Here is a 17,401-nt window from a genome sequence, read left to right on the forward strand (position 1 = left end):
AACTACTATTTATATAATTATTTTATAAAGTTTTAATAATAAAAAAAGAAATAAATATCTAGTTATTTTTATATTTAATTTTAAGACTTAATAAAATACAAGTATTTGGAATAATAAAATAATTATAAAATAATTATAAAGCTAAATATATAATATTAATAAAAAAAGCCAGGTAAATAATTTTTATAAAAAATTATAAATAGCTTATTAGATTATATATTTTATATTTAGTTCTTTTAAAATTATATTTTTAGAGTCTTAAGAAAAACTTTATATAAATATATTAAAATATTTATTTCCTATTAAGTACTATTAATAAATTATTATAGTTTTATAAATATTAGTATTTATTAACTGATTTTTCCTGTTTTTAATATAGAATATTCTTTTTTATTAAAAATATCTTTAAAAATAGATTTTATTTTAAGTTTAATAAAATAATTAATATTATAGTTATTTAAATTAAACCTTAAGAGTCTATTAAGGCTTTCTAAATAATATAATAAAAGAATACGAAATTCCTAAGTCTAAAAACAAATCTAATAAAATTTTATTTTTTTATATTATTTTATTTTCTTATTCTAAATAAAAACTAGTATTATTATTCTTATAATTTAATAAGCTAGAAGATACTTAACTAGCTATTCTAGTATTTATTCTAGTATTTATTCTAATACTTTAGAAATATAATATAATAAAAATATATAAACTATTTTATATATATTAAAATAAAACATTTATAACTAGATTTACTAGAATCTTATTAATAATATTACTATTATAATCTGGTATATATTAGATATTCTTTTCTTCTATTAGCTATATTAAACGGAAATAGAATATAGAAATAGAATATAACTTTTATAGGTTATATATTTTATAGAACTAAATAATAGTAAATTTAATATTAATAAATTATAAGAATAGAATTAATAAATTAGAAAACTATATTATTATTAGCTATTCTATTAGCTATTTCGAGTATATATAGACTTAAGAGAAGTATTATAAATGCTTTATTATACTAGTTTATAAAATCTTTTTAAATTTTCTTTCTATATTATTAGAATTAAATAAATAATATATTTTTTCTTTTATATAACTATTAAAAAAAAGAAGTTCATATATATACTAGAAATTTAAATAAAATATTAAAGTTTAATTATTTTTATAATTAAGGCTATTAATTAAAATATAAATAAATAATTATTTAAAACAACTTTTTATAGAAATATTTAAAAGCTAATATTTATAGCTATATAAATAATTATTATAACTTCTTTTTTAAATTTAGAAAGAGGTTTAATAATAATACTAAAATACTCTTTTATTATATTTCCCGAAATAAGAATAATATTTCCGGCTTTTATCTAATCTTTAATAATTTAATATTACTAAAATATAATATATTTCTACTATTTTATTATTATATTCTCGGATTTATAAATTAGAATATATAGCTATTATATATTAAATATAATATTAAGCTTATATAAGAAATAGCCTTTTAGGCTATTAGTTATTCTAATTAAAAAAACGATTTGTTTTTTTATAAAAATTATAAATTATTATTATATTTAATATTAGGAAATAATTTAAAATATTTTTAAAAAAAATTAGAAAATATATATTTCTCTTTATATAAATAAAAGCCTATATTTTTTATCTTGGATTATATATTATTTTTTAACTAAATATTATCCAGAATTCAATATTAGTATTTAAAAAAAAGTTAATTTAATTAATTACTTTATTTATACTTTAATATTACTAGTATTAGATTAGTATTATTAATATTAGTAAATTAAATATATTTATTTAATTAATAGTTATATTTAGTAATTAACTTAATCTCTAATTTTCGCTTATATAACTATTAAAAACTAAATATATAATAACTAGTAAATTAAATATATTTATTTCTAGATAATTAACTTTTTCCTATATTAGTTTTTATATTCTTATTTTATATTTTATTCTATATTTTGTTTTATATCCTTATTTTATATTTTATTTTATATATTTCTATTATTTCTAATTATAGCTTCTTATTTAATATATTCTCTTTTTATTAATATCTCTTATTTTTTTTTTTATTAAATTAGTAACTAAATATTTAAATATATTGGTTTTTATTACTAAAAAACTAGCTAATATTATAAACTAGTTCTAATTAATTTATAAATGCCTTATAACTATTATTTCTCGAAAAGATTTATTAATAGATTAAATAAAATCATATTTAGTTAATTAAAACTACTTTATTAAACTCAGATAAATAATTAAAATAATAACTTATATTCTTTAATAAGGCTTTATTTAATATACCAGAAATTACTATTCTATTAATTAGAATCGGATTATTAATAATACTTGAAATATTCCGATTTATTTATAATTATAAGTCTAATTAAGATAAAAAGTTCTCTATCTAGAAATACCAGGAATTTATATAATAGTATATTTCAAAATACTTTTTTTCTAGAAACCGGAAATAGTAATATATATAGAAAGTAATAAGTAATAAAAATTAAATAATCTTATTATATTATTATTTACAGAAATAATTCTTTTTACTAATTAAGTATAGCTCTAATAAAGTAATATTCTATATTATATTCTAGAGCTCGGAAAATAATTTAGGAAAATAAATAAAATTATAAAATACTTCTAATAATAATATAATTAAAATTTATTTTTAGATATTATTATTATAAAAATTTGCCGGCCTTCTAATACTTTAATATATAACTTAATACTAGAAAAATATTCTAGAAATATTTTTAGTATTAATTATTTAAAAACCGCTTATAAATATAAATAGCTTTTATAATTTACTAATTTTAGATATCTATTTACGGATTTATTATATATTTCTTTATTAGCTTGCCTTACTAGAAATGAATTAATTACTATAAAGGCTTAAAAAAACCAATTCTGGCTATAAAAACTTAGAGAAACTAGTTCTGGCTCTAAAGCCCAAACTTAGAACTAGATAATTAATAGTATTCTAATTATAATACTATATTTATTTTGAATTCTAGTCTTATAATTTATAACTTTTTCTCTTAAAAAAAACATATAAATAAATTTATTAATCTCAAATTCAACTCAAAAATATTTATTCTCTAATAAATTAATATTAAAATATTTTTCGAAAATATAGGAAATATTAATTCCTTTAATTTCTTTTTAAACTTTTTAAAGCTTTTGCTTGAAATATAATTAAAAATCTAATTAAGTACTCTTATACTAAGAATAATTATAATTAAGCCGAAATACCTTAGTTATATACTATTAGATATTTTAGATATATAAATAAACTAGGAAATATAAATAAAAGTAATTCTAATAACTATTTTATAAGTTTATTATATAGCTCGGACCAAAATCTTATAAAAATATATAAAGCTAGAAAATAATAATAATATAACTATTATTTATATTAATTTTTTTTTATAATACTTTATATTTAGTTTAAATATATAAATATTTCTTAGATCTTTACTTTTATATTATAATAGCCTTTTTTATTCCTATTACTAGAAAGTTTAATTTTTAATTATAGATATATTTTATCTAATAAATAATATTTATAAAGCTTTTATTAAATTAAAAGATTTTTATAGTTTTTAAAACCTGGTTTTTATTATTTCAAGTTCTAGAAACTATCTTACTAAACTCTAGTCTAAAAGAAATAATATTATATTTAAAAATATTAAAGTACTTTATTATTTAAATTATATAGAATTTAATATTCTATTTAAAATAGTTTATAATTTCTATAAGAAATTTCTAGGCATTTATAATTTAATATATTTTATAAAGTCTTATAAGATCTCGAATTAATTAATTAGATATTATAATATTATTATTTATTTTATATATAGCTTTAATAGAAATATTTTTAATATTAAAGAACTAAGTGCCTAAATAGAAATCCCGGCTCTTATTATATTTAATTTAGAGAATAAATAGAAATAGAAACGAAATAATAGAGAGATTTTAGATATTTACTAATAAAATTAATAGAAAAAATATAATATAAATTGTATTTATATTATTTTAAATTAAATAAAATAATAAAATAATAAATTAAATTAAAATAAAATAAATATAAATTTCTTAATTCAGGTTTTATAAGAAAAAAGAAGCTTTAATATAAGTAAAATATTTTATATCTTAGTAAAATATAGGGTATTATTATAATAAAATTATAATATAATTAATTATTAATATTATATAACTTATAAGAATTAAATATTAAACTAAAGTAAAAGAGAATTACTTAATTAAGGAAAACTATATTTAATTATTATCTTTTATTATTTTCTAGCTAGCCGAGAATTATAATAATATATTTTATTTATTTTATTTCTAGAATTTAGCCTCAAATCTTTTGCTTTCTAATATCTTATAATAAGAAACCTATTAAAGCTTATATAGATATAAATTTTTTTATTTTATTTTAGAGCAATTTTTATATTAAAATTAATTTAATTATCTAGGTTTAATAAGGAATTTTCGCTTATATTAATTAATACTATTTAATTAAAATTAGAAATACTAAATTACTAATATTTAAAATAAGTTCTTTTTAATAAAATTAAAAAAACTATTAGAATTCCTTAAATAAATTTAATAAATAAGATATTAAAATAATTATTTCAAATTCTCTAAATATATTCTTAAAATAATATTAAAACTACTAGTTCTACTAAAATTATAAAAGTAAAATTATTAGTATTATCTAGTTATTATATTATTATTACTATAAATACTATTTTATTTATTTCTAATAATATAGCTATTATATTTTTCCTCTTTATTATAATATTTAATAATATATATATTAGTATATTAAACTAATTAATCTAGTTAATTAGTAATTTCTTATTAGTTTCTATAATAAATATTATTTATACCGAATTTTATTTAAATTCTTAAAGAAATAACTTAGTAAAATTAATTATAATTAAATCCGAAATATTTAAAATAAGTAATATAAGTAATAGAATCTTAATATAATAAAATTCAGGAATAATAAATAAAAAAAACAATATTATATACTCAAATATTATTAATACTAGTATTAAATAATATCGGATTAGATATTTTCCTTTCGAGATATTAGAAAAAAGTATCTTAATATAAGACATATAATAATAGAATAATATATAAATAATTAAGGTAAGTAAATTATAAAGTAATACTTATAAATATAACTAATTCCAAGAATTAATTCTAATAAAAAACTAATTAATATTCTTTTCTAAAGCTAGGAATATTTTCTTATATATTTCCTAGTATTTAGCCAAATATATAAAGCCTTTTACTTAACTAGGAAATATAATCTCATATAATTCATATAATTCCGATTATAAGCTTTACCTAAAATAGGAAACTAGATCTATAATATCTAATACTTATTTATATACTATTATATATACCTATTATATTAATTTCTTTTCTGGGCTCTTGTTTTTAAAAGGCTTAAGAAAACTGCAAATAGCTTTATAAATAATTCCTTAATACTTTCTCGGCTACTAGTTCTTTTTAAAAACTTTCTATAATTATTTTATTATTATATTAGGTAATAGAATTAAGAATATAGTTTATTAACTCTACTTAATTAACTTGCAAATTATCTCTAGTAATTTCCTCTTATAAAGATAATATAGGTATAATATATATTATTAGATATAAAGCTCTTCCGGTTTTCTAATTTATTTATAAATTTCTTTTTTGGAATTTTCTAGATATTTCTAGTATAAAGCTAGTTCTAAATTCATAATTACTATTTAGGAAAAGAATATTATAAAAAGGCCTCTTTTTTTCTACTAACTAACTTTTCTTTCTCTTAACTATAATACTATATCTAGCTCCTTCTTATTTCTTGTCTTTCTTTTTTAAGCCTTTTTTAAGCTCCTTTAAGCTTCTTTAGCTTTCTTTAATCTCTATTTAAGTTTCCTTCTAAATTTCTTTTCTATTTCTTTATTTATTAAAATAAATACTTCTCTTAATATTTATTAGCCTATTATTACTCGTTTAGCTAATACTTTTATATTCTTAATTTACTCTTATTATCTTTAATATTCTAAGAATATTACTAAGTTTCTTGACCTTATTTATATTAAAAGTAATAACTACTTAGTATATAATTATTATTATTTTAAGAATAAGAAATATAATCTTATAAGCTATAAATTTCTTCTTTTATTCTCTATTTTAATACTATTTAAGATTTTTTAAATATATAAAATATAATTAAATTGCTTTTTTTAAGCTATTAATATATATAAGTATTTTTCCTAATCTTTACCTAAAAGAGAAAAGGCTATTATTATTCTTTTTCTATACTAAACTATATATACTTCTTATATTAAAGCTATTATTCGAGGCTAATAAATTCTTCTAATAATTCAAGAAATAGATTAAGTAATTCTTACTAGCTTAATATAAGTATAAAGTACTCTTAATAATATAATTAATATTCTTTAGTATTAAATAAGCTTATTTCCTTTTTATTTCTTACTAATAGCTAATAGCTTTCTGAACTAATTTATTATTTATTTCTCGAGAGAATTCTAATAAGAATAATAATAAGAATAATAATAAGAATAATAATAAGAATAATAAAAAGTAATTATAAGATAGAGTATTTATAGAATATAGAAATTAGAGTTTTTAAAGTTTTTAATAATTTTTATATAGCTTTTCTAAAAATAAATATATGGTTTTTTAATAGTTTTCTAATAAAAGCATTTATTTTTTATATCTTTATTTAGTTAATAATATTATAATATTACTTTTTTCTAAATATTCTTATAATTCTTAAGCTATATTCTCTAGATTATTTAGTAGTTCCTATATATTATTTACTAGTAAATAGCTCTTTTAATAAATAAGATATTTTTTTTCTTTTTTATTCTCTCTATAAACTATAATAGATTTTGTTTCGATTTTTTTTTATTCTTAATCTTAACTAGTTCTGGTTCTACTATAATACTAGCTTGCAAGTATTATAGTTTTAAAAGAGAAATATCGAAAATATTATAGATCTAATATAATAGTAATAATTTCAAGTAATATATTTATTTATATATTTCTATAATTTCTAGAATCTTAAAAGAGCCAAAATATCTATTTACTAGCTTTATATTAGGTTATAGCTATTAAATATTTCTTATATAAAATATAATCTTATTATATATATTAAACTTCTTATTAATATATTTTTTATTATAATACTTTTTTTTTATATTTACTATTTCTTATTATTACTTTTTTAGTACCTCTTATTTTACTTAAATTCTTTATACTTTTTTCTATATTACTAGTACTTCTTTTTCTATAATATTATCCTTAATATATAGTTTAATATTAGAATAGAATTCATATAATATATAAAATAAAGAAATTCCTATTATTAAATATATAAAGTTATTATATATGAATTCTATAAAAGTAAGCTTTATTATTTAATTATTTTACTAATAGCTAATATAATATTTTAAGTACTATTCTAGAGTTTGATTTAGATTCTCTATTTATTTATTAGTTTATAAATAAAATACTATATTTAATTATTATTAAACCTTTAAATAAAAGTATAGACTTAACTAGAACTTATTTATAAAAACAGATTCTTTATTAAAGGTTATATTTATAAATATATTAAAGTTTTTAATAATATAATATATAAATAGCTCTTCTGATTTAGGAGCTAAGATTTCCTTAGTAATCGGAATATATTATATTATTTTTATATATTTATTAATAATAATAAATATGGAATTATATATCTTATTATAAAACCTAAAAAGAAATAATTTTATAATAAAGTTTATAGTAATATCTTACTATAGCTTAGAGAAAAGAGGAAATAAACTAAATATATTATATAGCAGATATTTTTTTATTTTAATTTATTAGTATATAAAACAAGTTCTAATATAGTCTTTTATATTTCTTTTTATATTTTACTAAAAGTATTTTCTTTAGAAAATTTCTAGTATTTTATTAATACTAAAATATTTATTTATAGGATTATTATAGTTAGCTTATAGTAATTTTTCTTTAAAAGCCGGCTTATTTAGTATATAAATAGTATTTCGATATTTTAGTAATTCAGATATATTAAGTTTCTAAGTCTTAATAGCTCTAGTAAAGGTTTTCTTTAAGAACTATTTATATTACTAGTATTATACTAATAAATTAAGCCTTTAGTATTATAATAATAGTTTAAGTAATATCTCTCTATTTTTTTTATATACTATTTCGGACCTAGCTACTTATATAGCTAGAATTCATAATATATATTATTTATAACTAGTTATACTAATAATAGACTTAAATAATAATATTTCCGGTATTATTCTATTACTAAAATAGACTTTCTTTTCGGAATTCTTTAGTATTTTACTAATTAAAAAGTATCTATTTCCTCTTTTCTAGGCTTTATATTATAATATTATAAAAATAGTATAATATTCTATTATTATTACTTATAGGGCTTTCTATTCAATAAATAATAAAGTATTTTTATTTATATCTATTATAAAATCTAGTCTTTTTAATAGTTTATTAGCGAAATTACTATATTCCGGCTAATATTTTAAAATAAAGTTAAAAATAGCTAGTTTTTTTATTTATTAATTATTTAGTTTTCTTTTAATTATAAAATATTTTAAGTTATTATAATTTATTTTAATAATAATAATATATTAGATATATATTAGATAATATTATTAGGTATTAAAATATTAGAATAATAATTAAGAGTTTAGAATTATATATCTTATATTTATTTTTAATTATAATTATTTTCTTTAAATAAAAGATAATAAAGTATTATCTAGCTTTTATTTTTTTACTAAAAAGCTAAAAATTATATCTATAATTACGAATCCTGAAATATTTATTTCTATATAAATTTTTAAGGCTAGATTAAAATAATAAAGAATTAATACTATTATAAATATAATTTATAGCTTTATAAAAGCCTTATTTGCCTCATTTATTTAGCTAAAATAATATTATAGGTTTTTACTAGTTTTTAATAAATTAGTTAATTCTTTTATTACCCTAAAGTATTTATAAATAAATCTTTAATAAAAGTTAGTAAAACCCAAAAATACTTGAATTTCTCGAATATTATTTTTTAGGGCTAGCTATTTCCTAATAGCTATAACTCGGCTAGTTTCTATTTTCATATTATTTGGGCTAATTATAAATTTCAGGAACTTTATTTTTTTTATATTAAACTTATATTTTACTAAATTTATAAAAAGCTAATATTATTATAATTATTTAAATATATATTAAACTATTATTATATATTATTCTAGATTCTTTAAATAAATTAAAATATTATCTAGATAAACTATATAAATAATATTTGTAAAACTTACTAGTATATAATTAATATATATCTAGAATATTACTAGAATATTAAATAATTTAAAAGATATAATATAATACTTAAAATATTTATAATATATTTGAAATACTATTTTCTATTTATTATTTTCTTATATTTATAACTAATAATAAGTATTTTTTAAATCTAGTTTTATATATTTTTTTATTTTATAAAGCCTATTTATTATTTTATTAATAAATAATAATAGTATTTAGTTCTTAATAATAATTCTATTTAGATTCTAGTAATTAATATATAAATATAAGTCGTTTTTTTTCTTTAAAATAAATATAATTAGAATATTAGCTAGACTAATATAATATAGCAGGCTATACTTTCTAAAAAGTATATTATTTTACTAGTTTTAAGGTTTTAGTTATATAGTAAAAGCTATAGTCTTTTATATATAACTTGAGGGAATTATATAAAAAAGCTAGTTTTATTATAGTTCTAGAAAATAGTTCTTTTTTAGTATTTAATTAATTAAGCTTTTATATATTATATATTATTTATATTTTACTATTTATACTTTTAATTTATTATTTTATTATTAAGTTATATTTTATATTCTAGTATATTTTATTATAGTTTCTTTCTTATATATTTTATAGTAAATAATATAAAAAGAATTAAAATATTATAATTAAAATAATACTTTTATAAAGTACTAAAAGATATTTATAAAGTAAATTATTAGCTTAGTAAGTTTAAGAAGAAAAAAGCTATTATAATACTTTAAGCTTAAAGCTAAAATATTAAAAATATATAAGTATTAATCTTAGTATTTTATATTAATTTCTAATATATCTAATAACTTAAATATAGATTAGCTATAAGATATAATTACTAGTATAATATATAGAAATAATAGAAATAGAGGCTAATTATAAAAAAAAAAGAAATAAAGGAAATAAAATAAGAAATATTATATTAAAATAATATAAGTTAGATCTTAATTAGAAATAGACTTTAATATTCGGAAATAAAGTTATATTATTAATTTATATATTATTTTTAGTTATAATAAAAACTAAAATAGAAATAGTTTTAGTTTTAGTAAAAAAGCTTATATCTAAATCCGGAAAAGATATTTAAAAAAGGAAATATTTTTAAATTTAAATAGAATAGTAAACTAGAATTAGAAATAAGAATTAAAAAGAAATTAGAAATAAGAAATTATATAAATAATCTAAAAAAGCTTCTAGAAAAAGAAAAAAATACTAAATAGAGAAAAAAAAAGAATTTAGAAAAGTTAAAGAAATTAATAAAATTATATTTATTATTTTTATTATTATCTTTAATAATATTATTAAATATATCTAGTTTAATAAAAATAAAAATAAAAATAATAAATATTAAGCTAATAAAATAGAAAAGAAAATATAAATAATAAAAATAAAACTAGAAAAGCTATTATCTTATTACTATTAATATTAAAATTCAAATCTAGATTATATTTATTATTATTAACTAGTTTTTTCTAAATTCTAGTTTCTAAATTAAAAAATATATTTAAATAAAAAGTTAGCTTTTTAGAAATCTTATTAATAGAAATTTCAAATATAGAAACTTTATAATTAATTATTATTAGTATAGCTATTTCTTTGAGAATTATATATATAGTTACGAGATACGGGATACGGGATATAGGTAATAGGATATAAGTAATAGGATATAGGTAATAGGATATAGGATACGGGATATAGTTATATAATCTCGTATCTTATTAGTAACTCGACTAGTAGACTAGACCCTTTTAGGCTTAGTAGATTTAGGGATCATATATTAATATTATAATACTATAATCCCTACTTCTAAATAATAACTTTACTAATCTTATATAAATAGTATTTCTATACCTATATAATAGTATTATATATTACTAGTAAACTAATACTAATTAGTTTATATATATAAATTAGAGAAGATTTTAGATTAGTCCTAAAAGTATTTAGTGGCCTAAAATAAATCTAGTCTATTTTATATTAAAAAAAGAAACTACTTATTAACTTTATAAAAGCATTTAATAGCCTATAGAGAAGATATCTAGCTCTTACTAATTAATAAGTGGTTAGCTATTTAATTATCTATTTATTTAATTTCTATTATTTTTTAAAACTAACTTCTTTTGGCCCTAAGACTACTTTCTTAGAAACTATCTTTTCTACTTATATAATACCTATATTTATAGGATTCTTTCTCCGGAATATATATCTTATATATATCCTTAAAGCTCTTTAACTATTACTTTAATTTTATTATTAAATCAAGTTCTTTAAGTTTCAGATCCTTCCGGAATTATAATATTTTATTTCCTAAATTTCTTGTTATAGACGAAATATTTAAGGGCAAAATATTTACTTTAATACCTATAATATTTCTAGGTATCTGGGATATCTGGTATCTAAATCAGGTATCTGGTATCTCAACCAGATATCTAAGCTAGATATCTGGTATCTGAACTAGATATCTGGGTACTTTTATTACTAAATCCTTTCTATAAACCTACTATAAACTATCTTATCTTTAAACCCCTCTTGCTACGAACTATATATATATACTAGAGAGAACCTGAACTCGGTTTAGTATAGATACTAATAAAGGAAAGAAACTAATTAAGAAATAGGAAGATAGTATTAATCTAGTAACTATAATAAAGGCTAAACTTCAGGAATATATAACTACTAAAATATATTAATATATCTTATATAGGAAGAGTAATAATAATCTATAGGATCTATTTTAGAATAACTTCAAAAACTTTAATATTATAGTATATAGTCTAATTAATCATATACTTATATAAAATCTTTAAGCCTAACTTTAGTATAATAGTATCTATATTAAATAGAACTATAGAAACCTTACTATTATATAATTCTTTATTAACCTTACCTAAGAAGAAATAAAGAATATATGAAATAAAGCTAATATTATTAATAATAATTTAATTAGAATAGATCTTTTTTAGGGATTTATTATATTAGTTTATCTTACTCTAGATAGAACTAGATATAAGAGAACTAGATAATCTTAGTTAAGAAATCAAGCTATTTATTTACCTCTTCTAAATTAAGGCTATTTACTACTTTTATCTTTATTACTACTAGTATTACTACTAAACCCGAACTATTATTAATTAGTACTTACTATTTCTACTAGGAAGCTTATTAGGGAAATAGTAAAGATATATTCCGAAATATAGAAATATAATAGAACTAATAGTAGTTTTAATTATAAACTCATTATCTTTCTTAATATTTACTAATATATAAAGCTTCTAGAAAAGGTACTAGTAAAAGCTTTTCCTATTATATTAAAGAAACTAGTATAAGACTATTTCTATAATAACTAGCTCTCGAACTATACGTATAAAGAGGCTTATATAAATATCTATAGCTTTTTTAAAGGCCACGGTTTCTATTATCGAAATTTAGATAAATAAAATACTATTACCTTAATAATTATAATAATAAAGAATCCTGAAAAAACAATATTTGAGCTTGTCTAAATATTAATTAATAACTTATATAAATTATAGTATAGCCTTACTCTTGCCTTATAAAGTACCGAATTCCTATATAATAAGATTATTATCTCTTATTAAGGCTTACTAGTATACTAATATATAGTCTCAGATTCTTCTAATAATCTCGGCTAGCTTATTAATAAGCTCTAATTATCTATTACTACCTATAAGAAGAAGTAATAAATTACTACTAAAACCTACTTTACTAATTAATAATACTATTCTCAAAACCCTTTAAATTACTATCTATCCAGAAATTATTAATATAAACCTAGTTATAACTTTAGAACCTGTAATAACTATTTCAAGCCCCGTAATTATAATAATTATACTTTAAAGTCGTATTTTATATATAAAAGACCCGAATACCGCTTATAGAAATATATACTAGAGAAATAAGAGACTAAGAAGGCTTAATTCAAGAATAGAAATATTTACTAATTTAGATCCCGAAATATCCGTAACTTTAATAAATGCTTTAATAGTACTTATATATAGTATATTACCGAATTTAAAGAAGAAAAGAATAATAAGAGTAATAAAAATAAACTAGTAGGTAATGCTTTTAAAGCCTTATTAGCGGAAATAAATAAAGGAAAGAAATATTACTCTAATTCCTATTTTACTTTTATTAAGAGCTTCCTAGCTATTCCTATAGCCCCTATTCCTGCTATTTCTATAACTAATACCCTTATAAATAGCCTTACTTCCCTTTCTCTTATATATTAGATAATAGGCAAAAACCATATCTTAGAGCCTATTAAATAATAGAAGATACCTAGACATTTATAATTAATAGTATATTAAGATATAATATTTATTGCTTTTATAGAGTTATAATTAATACTAGAGCCTCTAAATTCTCAACTACTAGTTCTAACTAATTCTAAGCTTTATAGCAAACTAATAATAGTATCTAACTTAATAAAACTATTAAAGATTAAATTAATATCTAGTTTAGTATTAGATCTATATTCTCTATTAAATTTATAATAATAAGAATACTAATTAGGCAAGTATAATTCTATATTATACTTATAAAAACTTCATTTTTATTTAGCTTAGCTAATATAAACAAACTAGGAGTTTACTTTAATAATCTTACTAATTATCTTATTATTTCTAATAAATGCTTTATATTTATAGTATAATGTTTTAGATATTCTTTTCTGCTTTAGAATACTATTCTATAAAGCTTTATTTCCGAATTCTTTATTTATAATTCCTGCTTTCTTATAGAAATCAAATTATAATATTTATATTACTATTTTAGTTATTTATTTATTAGTAAGCTTTAAAATATACTAGAATAAGCAGGCTATAATATTAATATAAAAGCCCTTAAGTATTTTATAAAATACTATAAGTAATACCAGAAATTCGAATAATTACCGGAATAATTTAAGTTTAACCTAAGAAATAATATTAGCTTTAATTACTCTATTATTATTAATATTTTCTATATTTCTAGTAAGCTTATACTTTATATTATTAATAAAGATACTAGATATTAAGCCGGCTAATAGCTTTAAAATATTAGTATATTATATACTTGGAATACCCTAAAGTAGTATTAAATTAATACTTATTTAGGCTTTTCTAATTAGATTATAGCAGATACCGGAAAATAGTTTATTAATAAAGAGTTTACTTAGCTTGCAAATACTATAGAAACCAAGGTCAAAATTATTCCCGTAAAAGCTTATAGTTCCGTCGGAATTATAGAATACTATTATAGCCCGATTTGATATATTTACCTTATTATTATAGCTAAAATTAATAGAATTAATAAGAATATTATATTTTAAATAGCTTTTAAGGCCATTAATAATTCTGCTAGATCTAATAGTATTATTCTAACTCTCTTGATTTATAATACTTTATCCCGAATAACTAAATATAATACCCTATTACTAATTATATTATAGTAATTAGTAGTACTTAAAAAGGTAATAGTAGAAATTCAGAAGCTTTAAGCTAAATACCAGATTACAAATACCCTAAATACCCGAAATAGTTCTAGTATTACTAATATTTACGAACTTCTTTTAAATTCAGATATTTTTATATAATATAAAGGAAATACTAGTTAATCTAGTAATTAAAATAAGCCATATAAGCTAGTAGCTATTAACGGGGAAAACTATATACTAGCTTTATTATATAATAATACTACTTTTTGCTTAACCTTTATAAAGCCCTTTTATATAGGAAATATTAAGGTTATTACTAATAGCCCCGAACCTAAACCTGTTCCCGAACTCTATAGTAAGGCTAAAAGTAATATAGGTATAATTTCTCTTACTATTTCCGCTATTTTACTAAAGTATAATAGAGAATACTCTTATAAGAACCCGGATATTACGGTATTTCTATAAGATAATAACCTATATAAGAACTCTTATTAAGTTAAAATTACTTGCTTCCTAGAAAAGAATATATTTAAGGTTATTTTTAGATCTCAGGTACTAAACGAAATATATATCTTTAACTTCTGATTTATTAATAAGATTAAGAATAAGGGTATAAAGAGAGAGCTTAAGAAGTTAAGACTAGTTATTTAGGCTTATAATAATAATAAGAAATATATAGTATTAATATAATTACTTACTATTTAATATATTAGCTAGAGAATTATTCTTAGTATTATTACTATAATAATAGATACTATAAAGCTATATTTATATAATATCTCGCAAGTTTATATCTAATTAATAACCTTACTTAATTATAATTTTTATATTAACTTATATTATAAGCTTACTAGAAAGCTAAATCTAAATAATAATTCGGTTTTAAAGGTTATAAAACTATTATATAGTATACTAGAAGCTGGGAATTACTAGTTTAAGACTTATTATTCCTATTATATTAATAAGCTTTCTATGAAATAGTTAACTTATAACTCTTGCCTCTTTTATAGCAAGTAACTTTTCGAAATTATTAGCCTTTAAACTAATAATATTCTATTTATTAGAAATAATAATTTTATAAAAACAAAATAACTAAAGCTCTAAGAAACTAAGTTCTTGGCCAAGAAACATAAATGCCTTACTATTAACTATAATCTCAAGTTTAATAAAGGTATTATTTATATAAATACTACTAGAATTACTCTTATATAAGAATACTAATATAAAAACCTCCGAACCGTTTCTATAAAGAATACTACTACTATAAGTAGTAAGGGTACTATTTATTAAGATCTCTTTATTAAGGACTAATATATTACCTAATATACTAGAGAAGTATATATTATATTAGTCTATTAACTAGAAGCTTTATATAACCTATTAATTACTACTTAAGCTATTAAACTCTCGGAAACTAATATAAAGGCACTTAATAAGTATATTTAATAGCAAATTAAGAATATTACTAGAGAACTAAAATTCATAAAGCTAGTAAAGAAGTTCTTATATTTAATTATTTTTATAGATACTTTATTTATAAATAATAGGGATCTCTTTTCCCAAATCAGATATATTCTAGTTCTAGTAAATAAAACTAGATATACTAATATTATTTACTAGTTCTCTACTAAATATAAGAAAGTTACTAGAAGTATTCTAGCTTCGGAACTCTATAGTATGGCTTATGGCTTTAATATAAGTGCTTTAGTTAAATCTATAATTAATAGAGTACTAGAAATAGAACTATTACTAGTAGTTTATACGAATTCGAAGTTATTATATAAATACTTTATTAAATTGGGAATTACTTAAGAAAAGCATCTAATAATTAATATAATATACTTTTACTAGGTATATAAATAACGAGAAATTATAGAAGTTAAATAAATTAAGGGAGAATTAAATCCTGCCGATTCTATAATAAAATTAAAGCTAATAAATGCCCTTAAATATCTAATTAATACGAATACTATATAATTAGATATAGAAAAATAAATTAAGTATAAATAGAGCAGGAAATAAATATATAAAATAGGAAGATATTATAAGAGGAGAAGTTATATATAAAAGGCTATAGCCTTTAGTATATAACTAAAACCTCGGAAGTAATATAAATATATAAAGTATTTGGGAAATCTAGTATTAGGCCAGATTAGGGAATTTATATATAATTAGAGAGAGATACTATTTTTTATGTTTTTAGAGAATTTCTAGTATTAGTATAGCTATTTCTTTAAGAATTATATATATAGTTACGGGATACGGGATATGAGATATAAGTAATAGAATATAAGTAATAAAATATAAGTAATATTACGAGTATAATATTTAGGGCTTGGAAAGCAAGATAGAAGGTCTCTTATAAAGATAATTCAAAGCTAAGAAAAGGAAAACTAGAATATAGGAGGCTGTAAGGAAGTATATATATCCTATAATATACTAGTTCTAAAGGGGCTTAGTCTTCTAAATATTTCTAGTATATTCCAAGCCTATTTCCCTAGTAAGATAGCCGTATTATATATGTTTAGGAAGTAA

The sequence above is a fragment of the Hyaloscypha bicolor genome, assembly GCF_002865645.1.
Source record: "Hyaloscypha bicolor E unplaced genomic scaffold K444scaffold_189, whole genome shotgun sequence".
Taxonomy (NCBI): Eukaryota; Fungi; Ascomycota; class Leotiomycetes; order Helotiales; family Hyaloscyphaceae; genus Hyaloscypha; species Hyaloscypha bicolor.